General features: G+C 42.0%; 1 pseudogene; it reads left to right on the top strand.

Annotated features, from left to right (window-relative positions):
• LOC136506165 (GDSL esterase/lipase APG-like) overlaps nt 1-11,595 on the top strand; it is a 36,605-nt pseudogene extending 25,010 nt beyond the window's left edge.
• Nucleotides 11,596-12,074: the final 479 nt, after the last annotated feature.

The raw sequence follows: 12,074 nt of genomic DNA, 5'->3' as shown, positions 1-12,074 counted from the left end.
ATCGAAGTGCACCAATATACCATCCTTAGCACCATTGGTAACTAGACATACATAAAAACTAGAATACCCCATGAGATCAACATTACAAGCAAGGGTCTAGTTTCCATAGAATGAACATAAGTCTAGTTACTTTAGCCTATGCATGCTAGTTTCTCATTTCATCATTCAAGCCTATAACTAGCATACACCACATAAGCATGGATATTGAAATTTAAAACTTGTGTCATGCAAGCAAATATATGAAATGCACATTCACATACAACATACAAGTTTATGAGCTTGCTCTCCCTACTTGTGTGCATTTTTTATTGATCCCCTTACAATGTCATTTCAGTTGTTTTCATTTGTTTGCTCCTCCTATCTTCCTATCTTTGTGAATTTCTCTTCCCCTTTGTCAACAATTAGCACAGAAGGTGAGCTCAAATTATAGATAGGTTGATGTGAAATTAGGATCATTTTCCCAATTTGGTTCAATCTAGATTACTTGCAAAAGATATTTAACTCGGTTTGATCCAAGGACAAGCTTCTTCACACCTCCAAATAAGGGTTATATTTTACTATGTTGAGTTAAACACTTGTAGCTTATTTTCTAGATCAAACACTAGGTTTACAAGCCCACAAACATGTCATATGCTACCACTAGATCATTTCAAACATACAAGCAATAGTGGTACCATACAAGCATCAAATTCATTTGATTTTAATGAATGAGCCTAGGACATGATAGGAATGACTAGATGCACTAAACAAGTCCTTAGCAATGGATGGATGACATGTCAATCAACTTTACCTTGCTTTGCTCGAAGGAGAGGCATGTCATATAATGGGGGGTGCATCAACACATATTGGAGAAGTCAAGTATGCTCAATTCATTCCTTAGCTTGCAAAACCTCTTTTCATCAAGTGGCTTGATGAAGATATCGGCAAGTTGATCTTCGGTGCCCACACTCTCAGTGCAAATGTCCCCTTTTTGTTGGTGATCTCTTATAAAATGATGGCGGACATCAATATGCTGTGTTCTTGAATGTTGAACCGGGTTGTTGGTGAGCTTTATGGTACTCTCATTGTCACATAGCAATGACACTTGCTTGGATTTGATTCCAAAGTCACTCAAAGTAGCCTTCATCCAAAGTAATTGAGCACAACAACTACCGGCCGAAATGTACTCCGCTTCAGCGGTTGAAAGTGCTACACTATTTTGCTTCTTTGATGACCAAGACACAAGTGATCTTCCCAATAGTTGACATGTGCCCGATGTGCTCTTTCTCTCAACTTTGCATCCCGCATAATCGGAGTCCGAATATCCAATCAACTCAAACCTTGCTCCTTTGGGATACCACAATCCAATATTTTATGTATGCTTCAAGTACCTCAATATTCTCTTTGTTGCTTTCGAATGACTTTCTCTTGGTGAGGCTTGGAATCTAGCACACATGCATACAATAAACAACACATCCGGCCTTGATGCGGTCACATAGAGTAGGCTTTCAATCATAGACCGATACATCTTTTGATCCACCATGTTGCCACTAGCATCACTATCCAAGCTTCCACTTGTCCCCATTGGTGTACTGATAGCTTTACTATCATCCATTCCAAACTTCTTGAGCATGTCCTTGATATACTTGTCTTGACTCACAAATATGCCATTCTTCTTTTGCTTTATTTGAAGACCAAGGAAGTAGCTAAGCTCTCCAATCATGGACATCTCAAACTCACTTGCCATCATCTTGCCAAACTCCTCACAAAAATATTAATTTGTTGACCCAAATATGATATCATCAACATAGATTTGCATTACAAACAAGTCATTTCCAAGCTTTTTGGTGAAGAGAGTGGTGTCAACCTTTCCCATCTTGAATCCCTTAGAGAGTAGGAAATCCCTCAATCTCTCATACCATGCTCTAGGTGCTTGTTTTAATCCATACAAAGTCTTTCTCAACTTGAGCCATAATTTGACACCGAGGTTGTTAAGCCTTCAATCAAATGGTGACCATGGCTCTGATACCACTTGAAAGGTCCAAATATGGCTAGGGGGGTGAATAGCCTATTTAAAAATCTATAAATCAACTAGAGCACTTTGATTAGTATGACAAATAGCGAAATGCAAACTTGCTCTAGCTCTATAAGGGTTGCAAGCCATCTATCCAACAATTCTAGTTGCAATGATTACTAGGCACACAACTTGCAATGTCACTACTCACTAAGAGCTCTCAATCTTGCTACTCTAAAGAGCTCCACTAGATGAACTTAAAATAACAAAGCAAGCTCTCAATTTTATTTACACTAAAGAGCTTGCCACAACTAGTTTGCAAGAATATAAATGAGTGAGTAGGGTGATTATACCGCCATGTAGAGGAGTGAACCAATCACAAGGTGAATATTAAATCAATCACCGGGAGAATACCAAATGGCAAGAGAAAACCAATTTTCTCCCGAGGTTCACGTGCTTGCCAACGCGTTATGTCCGCGTTGTGTCGACCAACACTTGGTGGTTTGGCAGCTAAGAGGTGTTGCACAAACCTCGTCCACACAATTTGGACACCGCAAGAACCTACCTACAAGTGAGGTAACTCAATGACATGAGCAATCCACTAGAGTTACCTTTTGGCACTCCACCGGGGAAGGTACGAATCCCCTCACAATCGCCGAAGATGGCCACAAACAATCACCAACTCGTGCCAATCCTCCTCCGCTGCATCAAGCCGTCTAGGTGGTGGCAACCACCAAGAGCAATAAGTGAATCCCGTAGCAAAACACGAACACCAAGTGCCTCTAGATGCAATCACTCAAGCAATGCACTTAGATTCTCTCCCATTCTCGCAATGATCATGAAACATTGATGGAGATGACTGGGAGGGCTTTGGCTAAGCTCACAAGGTTGCTATGTCAATGCAAATGGCCAAGAGAGTGAGCTTGAGCCGGCTATGGGGCTTAAATAGAAGCCCCCACGAAATAGAGCCATTGTACACCTTCATTGGGCACAACACGGGGTTACCGGATGCTCTGGTCAAATTAACCGGACGCTAGACCTCAGCGTCTGGTCACGTGATGCATGCCATGTGTCCCCTCTCTTCAAATGTTGATCGCCCGATCTCAACGGTCAAGTGAGAGCCGAACACGCTGCTGCAAAGTGACCGAACACTGGACCTCAGCGTCCGGTCGTTTCCAGTAAGGTTCCATTCGCGCAAAATCATGACCTGACGCGTCCGGTCATGCTCGACCGGACACACCCAACGTTCGGTCACACAACGTCATCATACGTCAGAATGACCGGACTCAGGCCCTGAGTGTCCGGTTAGTTTTCGCACCAGTGTCCGGTCATGTGACCGAAACAGCGCGTTCTCTGCTGCTACTGACCAGACGCGCCGGTCCAACTGAGACCAGTGTCCGGTCACTTACAGTGACCTCTGTCTTTTCTATATAGGGCGCTGGTGGTGCCATCGGACTGTCCGCATTCTACGGGCGGACACTCCGCCGGTGAAGTTTCTTACCCTTGCTCAAATGTGCCAACCACCAAGTGTATCACCTTGTGCACATGTGTGTTAGCATATTTTCACAAACATTTTCAAGGGTGTTAGCACTCCACTAGATCCTATATGCATATGCAATGAGTTAGAGCATCTAGTGGCACTTTGATAACCGCATTTCAATGCAAGTTTCACCCCTCTTAATAGTACGGCTATCGATCCTAAATGTGATCACACTCACTAAGTGTCTCGATCACTAAAATAAAATGACTCCTACTATTTATACCTTTGCATTGAGCCTTTTGTTTTTCTCTTTCTTCTTTTCCAAGTTCAAGCATTTGATCATCACTATGCCATCACCATGATCTTTACCATTGCTTCATTACTTGGAGTAGTGCTACCTATCTCATAATCACTTTGATAAACTAGGTTAGCACTTAGGGTTTCATCAATTAACCAAAACTAAACTAGAGCTTTCACCACCATTGTTCAATCACCTTCAATTAAAAAGAGTAAACCAATTAGCACAGATAATACATCAAAATAGATGCAAAATAAACAAAACATACTTAGAAAATAACATGGTATGACAAATAATAAATCAATTAGAAAGGATCATACATGTATTAGAAATAATAATCATCATTGGGATTAGCTGGATCATAGGTCTCATCATCACTATCACACATGTCGATATAATCATCCCCATGCTCCGAAGGAGGAATGTCATCATCACCGTCGTTGCTTAGATGTAATCGCTGAAGTAATTCTAAGTCCTTCACATTCTGAACCTCGCCACCGGTGTCCTCGTCGGCACCACTTTCATCGTCTACTTCCATTCCCTGAGCTTCGGTTAAGTCTATCTCAAAACTCCGTTCGAGCCCATCTTCACGGGGATTCCTCAGTCATATAAAGTCGTTGGATCCTCGGTATGAATGAAAGGTACTGTAGGATCTTCACGGGGATGGCGAGCTACCTCTTCTGACCATCACCAGAGTCTACCTCCAGGAACCTAGATGATTTACACTTCACACAGTACTTTGCTTCCGCATGTTCTTTCCTAAATAAGATGCATCCCTTCGGACAAGCATGCATCTGCTCATATGGCATCTTAAGTGCACGATGGAGTTTCTATGCCTCATACATGCTCTTTGGCAGGATGTGACCATCCAGGAGCAGACTACCAACAACTATCAGCATAACATCGAAGGCTTCTCGACTCAAGCTAAATTGGAACTTTATGGCCATTAGGCGTGCAATGGCATCCAATTGAGAAACCTTGGCATGCCCGTGAAGGGGTTGCTGTGCCACAGACAACATATCATAATACGCCTTTGTGGTTAGCTCTGGTTCCTCCTCCCCATGTCCTTCATCGAAGTGAGCTTCATGATAGTCATTTAACATGTCTCCTACCCCGGTATCAGCATCATAATCCTCGATGCGTTGTCTCATGACCTCGTCTCTCACATGATCGGATTCACCATGGTAGATCCACCGGGTATAGTCTGTCGTAAATCCATTCTTGCAAAGATGTTTACCCATGACCACCTTTGTTTATCGATGTGTGTTTGCACAAATGTTGCAGGGACACCAAGTGTCAGGCGCTCCTTTAACCCTTGCAAATGCTAGTTCCAAGAAAGCATCGGCCTTCACAATCCATTCATCGGTCATCGAACCCTGACTAGAGCGGCCCATGTACATCCACTCATGGTCATCCATCCTCTAACATATCACCAAGTAATATAAAAATCAATTACATCTACAGGTTCCTATAATGTCTAATCGGTGAAGATAGATCCTAATCCCACCCGAGGATGTGTAGATGGGGTTAGTTTCCATGCTCTGCTCCTATCTGAGACATAATTTCGGCAGCACCTCCCCGCTGTTCTCCAAATACACGTCCTGGCAGGGAGATTGTATATCCGGAGAACAACAGGGAGATGCTGCTGAAACTCTAGCTTGGATCCGAGTAGAGCAGGGAAACTAACTCCATCTATACATCCTCCGGCTGTCCAAAAAACGTGGACAATTCGAAACAGATACGGTTATAGATATGCAAAGATCTGCATATGTCCAACTGTATCTCTTTCGAACGGGAGATGCCTAGCTAGGTTACGTGATATACGAACATGATATGGAAAGAGGGGTGTAGGATGCCTCACCTTGCTGTCCTGCAAAGTGACGAGTCGAGGACGGTGGGGAATGATCCTTGCAATAGCCTCTCCTGCAACAAACGAACATAATAGTGTCAATTGTAAATTTTAGCTATTGGACGGAAAAAACAAGGCACATGCATTTAAGTAGGGTGTTGCGTGGCAGAGCAATTTTAGATGGTGACACGTGCAATTGTGCAATTATCAATTGAAAAGCTCAGTTTTTCATCCCAAGATGCAAAGTTCAACATTTGTGGGTTTTTTTTCCCTCCATGAGAGACTATGTGAAATACATGGATATTAAAAAGTTCAAATGTGCAGACAATTTTATGCATATGCACCTTTCTACAAAGCAATGAATTTTCATAATTTGTTTAAACATAGCTGGGCACCACACAAAGAATCAGGACTAGCAAAAAAGAAATACTCCAATGGCATAGAAATTGCTGAGCTACAGGGAGGCTGATGCTGCATGCATGTTTCATTCTAAAATTCAAGACCTTCCCTGAAGGGGAACGAAGGGAGGAGGGGAGGAGTATGTCAGTTGTATTTTTACTCTCATAGCACTGGGTTAGTGGTCTCAGACTTGTCCTTTCAAATCTCTACAGCAATGACCCACCAGTATCAGTCACTTTCCCAATGATATTGACCCCCCAACCTTACTAGAAAAGAAAATATTCTTGACACTCTTCTATACCACTGCGACTCAACTTTATCAAACAGTGACATTTTCCTATAAATTTGTAACTCTGTGGCCTGCAGAAGCTAGTACAAGCAAACACAAAATTGACAAATCTGTTCTGTGCGACGCCCCACACTGCAGCACTTGGCCACTTGGTTAGGTGGTGGGTTAGTTACGAAACTCCTGCAGATTTGCATCACCAATACTTATGCTGAATAAGAAAAAAGTATGTAGACTAACAACCACCAAAGAACATCCCCATCCTAGATCCCAAGAAGCAATACTGTCCTCAACAAATCATCATCAAGGTGCTGAAAATTAAGAAAATGGTGGTTCTCTGACTATAGATTTAGCTTTCCATCATTACTGAACAAAGGACATGAAAATTAAGAAAATGGTAGTTCAATGAACTAAAACAAATCCCATTCAGTTTTGCAAAGGCTCTCCTGTCAGAAAGCAAGTTTGGCACCAGTGGCACCGACCAGTGGAGGTGGCGAACCTAGGCGGTGGCGGCGTCGAGCTTCAGTGGCGGCACGGGAGGCCAGCAGGGTTGCGGGGATGGTGCGCGGGAGGCCGGCATGGATGCCCGAGGCCGGGAGAGGGCACCGGGCGTCGGCCAACGGGGGCTACCATCCGCCGGGCGCGCATAGGGCTAGAGCGGACGACAGCGGTCGCGGCGTCGGGCTTCCGGGGCGTGGGAGGCGTCAAGCTTCCGCGGCAGCGTGGGAGGCCTGCAGGATCGCGGGGATGGCGCGCGGCAGGCCGGCGTGGACACGCGAGGCCAGGAGAGGGCACCGGGCGCCGGCCAACAGGGGTGCCGGCCGCCGGGCGCGCGCAGGGCCGAAGGTGACTGCTGTGGGCGGGCGGCGCCGAGGGCTACTGTGGGCGGGCTTGGGACCGACGGCGTCGGCGGGTGTGGGCGGGAGGCGGCGCATGAGACCAACGGCGCTGGGGGCTGGTGTGGGCGGGCGGCGGGGCCGGCCGACGGTGTGGGCGGGCGCATGCGCAGCTGTGTGTTTGACTGTGCGTGTGTGCGCGACCGGGTGGGGATTGGGGTGGTTACAAGGGAGGTTTGTCGAGTGCCCATGATCTAGCACTCGACAAACCCCCGTTTGTTTGTTTTTTCATTTTCAATAACTAAAGTGCTCGGTGGGGCCGTGAAGGAGTTTGCCAAGTGTCCCAAGTTTGACACTCGGCAAAATTGAGATTTGCCGAGTGCCATATATCGGGCACTCGACAAACTGATTTGATTTTTCCATATGCCTATTCATTATTTTATTTTATTATTTTTGTGTAATATATTTTTTTATTTCCTATGGTTATTGGACTGGATATTTAAAGCATCACATACATCACAAATCCATCAAGATTTATATTACAAATGTTACAATAATGTATATGCCGTTATAGTAAAAATGTATATACTACGATAGAAGTTTCATCATCTCTGGATCATACTACTCTTATCCTTAGCTTGATCAATGCTGAAAGATACTCTTTTACTCAAGACATCGTCCATGGCGAAGGATGCTAGCTTGTGTTGTAGTTCTTTGATCTCGAAGTCTAATAGCTTGTGAGGTTTTAAGTTTCTCACGCTATCGTTGAAGCAAGATGACATCAACATGCACAAGTGTTAGACAAAATAGAAGTGTATTTTATTGAATTAACCGATATATATAAAATGAGAAACATACACACCATTTTATTTCCTTCCATTGTGCTCTCGTTGAGGTACTAATGCATTGCCCACATCACGTAGAACCCGCATTTGTTGTTGGCTATTAACTATTCTAGGGGTATGTGTTTCCATATAATGAGCCTAGAAATGGTTCTTCCTGTGCCGTCTATATTTTTCTTGACTCAGCGTGACACTATAAAGTGTGAAAGGCGGTGAAATTAGAATGTGCTATGTGATTAGAAAATTATATGTTACTAGCTTCACTTACTTAGCACCATGAGTAGGTCATTGATCTGAGAAAGTTCTCTTCGAGTCGCACACCTGGACATGTGATTGTGTAAGTTTGATATCTACGAGGACATATTGGAAACTGCACTCACAAACTTCCAATGCTAATCAGGACTAGTTAACAAATAACCTTAAAAAACAAGAAGCACCTAGCTAGGCCCATATATCGGGCACTCGGCAAACTTATTGTTTCATGCAATACCACATCTTAACATGTTGTATGTACCTACCAAATGGATCCAGAAATATATCAATTCTTAACATGGAGTACCACATGTTGTATGTGGAGAGTAGAAAAAGTTTCAAGGTCAGGAGTGAAAAAAAACTTCTTATTTCATGCAATACCACATCTTAACATGTTGTATATACCTACCAAATGGATCCAGAAATATATCAATTCTTAACATGGAGTACCACATGTTGTATGTGGAGAGTAGAAAAAGTTTCAAGGTCAGGAGTGAAAAAAACTTATTATTTCATGCAGTTGTAGCTCAAATTCAATGTATATCAATTAAAATTCTATAATTGCACTTAACAAATTAAAATTATTGAATGGATCCAAAAATTTACCAAAATTACACATGGATCAATCTATGTTCTCTATTGCCTATACAAAAAGTTCTGAAGTCAAACCCCAATTCGGCCGTCACTTTGAATCCAAATCTTACCGGATTATTCTCTACGCTACGATTCTTCTTCTGAGATACTTCGGATTGTAAACATCGTACGTGACAAATTGTCCAAAACCTTCTCAATTTTTTACCATAGCCTTCATGTATGATATCATGAGATTTTGATAAATCTCATGATTTTCAGACTTCGTTTGCTTTTTTTAGAATTTAAATATCATTCGGCCACACGTTCATGGCCGGGTTTCGTGAACAAGATGTTCAAAAATTCTTTTCATTTCCTGAGCAAGGCCTCAAAATGGACTCAATAACATGAATATAATTTTTTTACTCATTTTATTCCATTATTTGAATCACTTGCAATTCAAATTTGACTTATACCAAAAAAATTCCTCTAAACGCAATAAATTAATTAAATATATCAAACGGATTCAGAAATATACCAAATTTTAACATGTAGTAACAAATTTTAACATGTAGTAACACATGTTGTAAGTGGATGGTAGAAAAAGTTCGGAGGGCAGGAGAGGAAAATAAGTTTTTGGATTTACCGAGTGTTGGATAAAAACACTCGGCAAACTTATAATTTTGCCGAGTGCTGGATAAAAACACTTGGCAAACTAATTATTTTGCCGAGTGCTTTGGCAAAACACTCGGCAAAGTTGCACTTTTGCTAATGGCCGGCATGCCGTCAGACGGCCGTCGCACATGCCGGTCACGTGATACGATTTTGCCGAGTGTTAATTTATTGCCGAGTGTCTTATAGTCTACACTGCACTCGGCAAATCTTATTTTTTACCGAGTGTAATATGTATACTGAGTGTCTTACTTCCTACACTCGGCAAATTAGTTCTTTGCCGAGTGCCCGATTAATTGCACTTGGCAAATAAGTAAACAATCGGCATATTTACTGTTTCTGGCAGTGAGTACACAAATATATCCCGATCGATCACCACACTAGCTAATAATTACTGGTAATTAAATTCAACCATATATTGTGTAAAAGTGGACAAGGAGAATTACATTACATATATTTGATAAATTAATTTCATATCTATGGCTGCCGGCGAATGTGTATGCAGGGAAATGGGACACTCACGCTGCAAAAACAGATCATGTTGTTCTCCAGAACTAAAGCAAGAATGTGGCGGTGTGGCCGGAAGCTCAACTATATGATATCAAAGTCGTTCTTCCTTATTAGCGCCGGAGGCAATGACTTCTCTGCCTTCAGTGAAAGTGGCATGGACGAAGAAGATGCCCCAGCCTACATGAGTAGCATGGTCTTAACCTATGTCGAGCATATCAACGTACGTACGTGAGGGACCATATAATCTATGATACAAGTTCATTATTGCACATCAAAAGAATGCAACCAAAAAAAATATAATATGTCACAATAGAGTTATTATTTTGGACATTGGCAAGGTCTATCAAATAATTTGTTACTATTACTTTCTATTAGAACACATTGACAGACCGTAGAATGTTTTTTTTTTGCCAAACATACCGTAGATTGATTAAGAGACTAACTCCGTGGATTACACTTTGAAATGATAAATCTCAATGTAAAGCAAAGTAATTGATGGTCAAAGTTTAGATACGTTTACCACATCCATCTATTGCACACTTATAATGTAGCCTGTGACATTATTTCTTACATAGATATCATTACAAAATTTCTTTATCCAGAACAACTCCAAGTATAACTCAATTTTGTTGTACAATATATGTGTAGGGAAAAATATAACAGAAGAACACCCCATGAAAAAAGTTTTCATAAAAAGAATGCAACGATGACATGGTAGGTGGCTACATTCTTTCTAAATAAACCGCCACGCACATACTTCGTGAATGCAGGCGTTGTACAAGTTGGGAGCACGGAGGTTGGGGATCCTAGACGTGCCAGCAATCGGTTGTACTCCAGGTTCGAGAGTCCCCGTGGCCAACGGCGGATGCAACGACGCCGCTAACTCTATGGCACAGAACTTCAACAAACTCCTAAGGCTTGACGTGGCAACAGCCGTCGCAACCTCCATGCCCGGCATGAAATACTCCATAGCAAGCACCTACAATTTTCTCACTGACTTGACGGACAATCATCTCGTGGCTGGTATGTTCAAGGCCATCGTTTAATCTGTGCAACAATCTTATCTTTAGGTTGATTAATTCATCAAGATCAATTGTTTAGTACTAGCTAGTATTTTGTAGTAACAAATGAACTGTTCTTAACACAATTAGCTGTGCATTTCTATGATCATATTCGGGTGGTCGAGAGGGCATGCTGCGGATCAGGAAAATTGAACGCGGCGGTAATGTGCAGCAAGCCAAACACGACTTATTGTTCGGATCGCGATGACTACATGTTCTGGGATATGTTACATCCTACACAGGCTACATATGAACGAGGGGTGGTCGCAATCTTCTACGGCCTGCAGGAGTATGCGGATCCCATCAACTTTGCAGGATTAGTCGACATCGCCACAGATATAAATACTACTATGACTCCCAGCGTCTCTGCCATGTAATAAACTTCTATCTCGGCCTGCAACTGCAACGTATCACTAGCAGAATACTATGAGCTTTTGGCAGGCATTATTTGAGAAGAAGTAATTCAGTCGAAATAATGTACGTTGTGTGTATCATCAGTATGATGGCAGTCTCTATCTATACATATGTGGGAAAATAAGGACCAGGCCAACAAGTGTGTTAATTAGCTGCATATGCATGGAAAGGAGCTGGAGAATGCGGCAATGTATTTCTTCACGTCTTATGGACGATCTTTTACTTCCAGAATTGTGTTTTGAGTCGGTTTTGTTCTGTAAACTCGTTCATGCAGTCATCGTGGAGTTATTGTTGTAATAAAGTGGTCTGATTCCTCTTCTTCGAGGATGAAGCCAGATGTTCTAGTTCTTATAAGTAGACTCCCTACCCACTTGCAGCTTGAACTAGTTTGACTTTTGTATTCAACATACTCCCCTCCGATTTTTTACATGTCATATAAGCTTTACCATAAGTCAAATATTTGTATCTTTAACCATCGATTTTTTTTACAAAAAAAATATATAGGTACATGACATAAAATTTATGTTTTTAGATTTAGTATGAGAAATACTTTCATAGTATAGAATTCATATGTTGTGGAACTTTAAGGGTTTTGTAAAATCGACGGTCAAA

This window comes from Miscanthus floridulus, chromosome 14 (genome assembly GCF_019320115.1).
Source record: "Miscanthus floridulus cultivar M001 chromosome 14, ASM1932011v1, whole genome shotgun sequence".
NCBI classification, from domain to species: domain Eukaryota; kingdom Viridiplantae; phylum Streptophyta; class Magnoliopsida; order Poales; family Poaceae; genus Miscanthus; species Miscanthus floridulus.
Note: the sequence above shows the minus strand (reverse complement) of the source record. Positions and strands in the feature narration are given on the sequence as shown.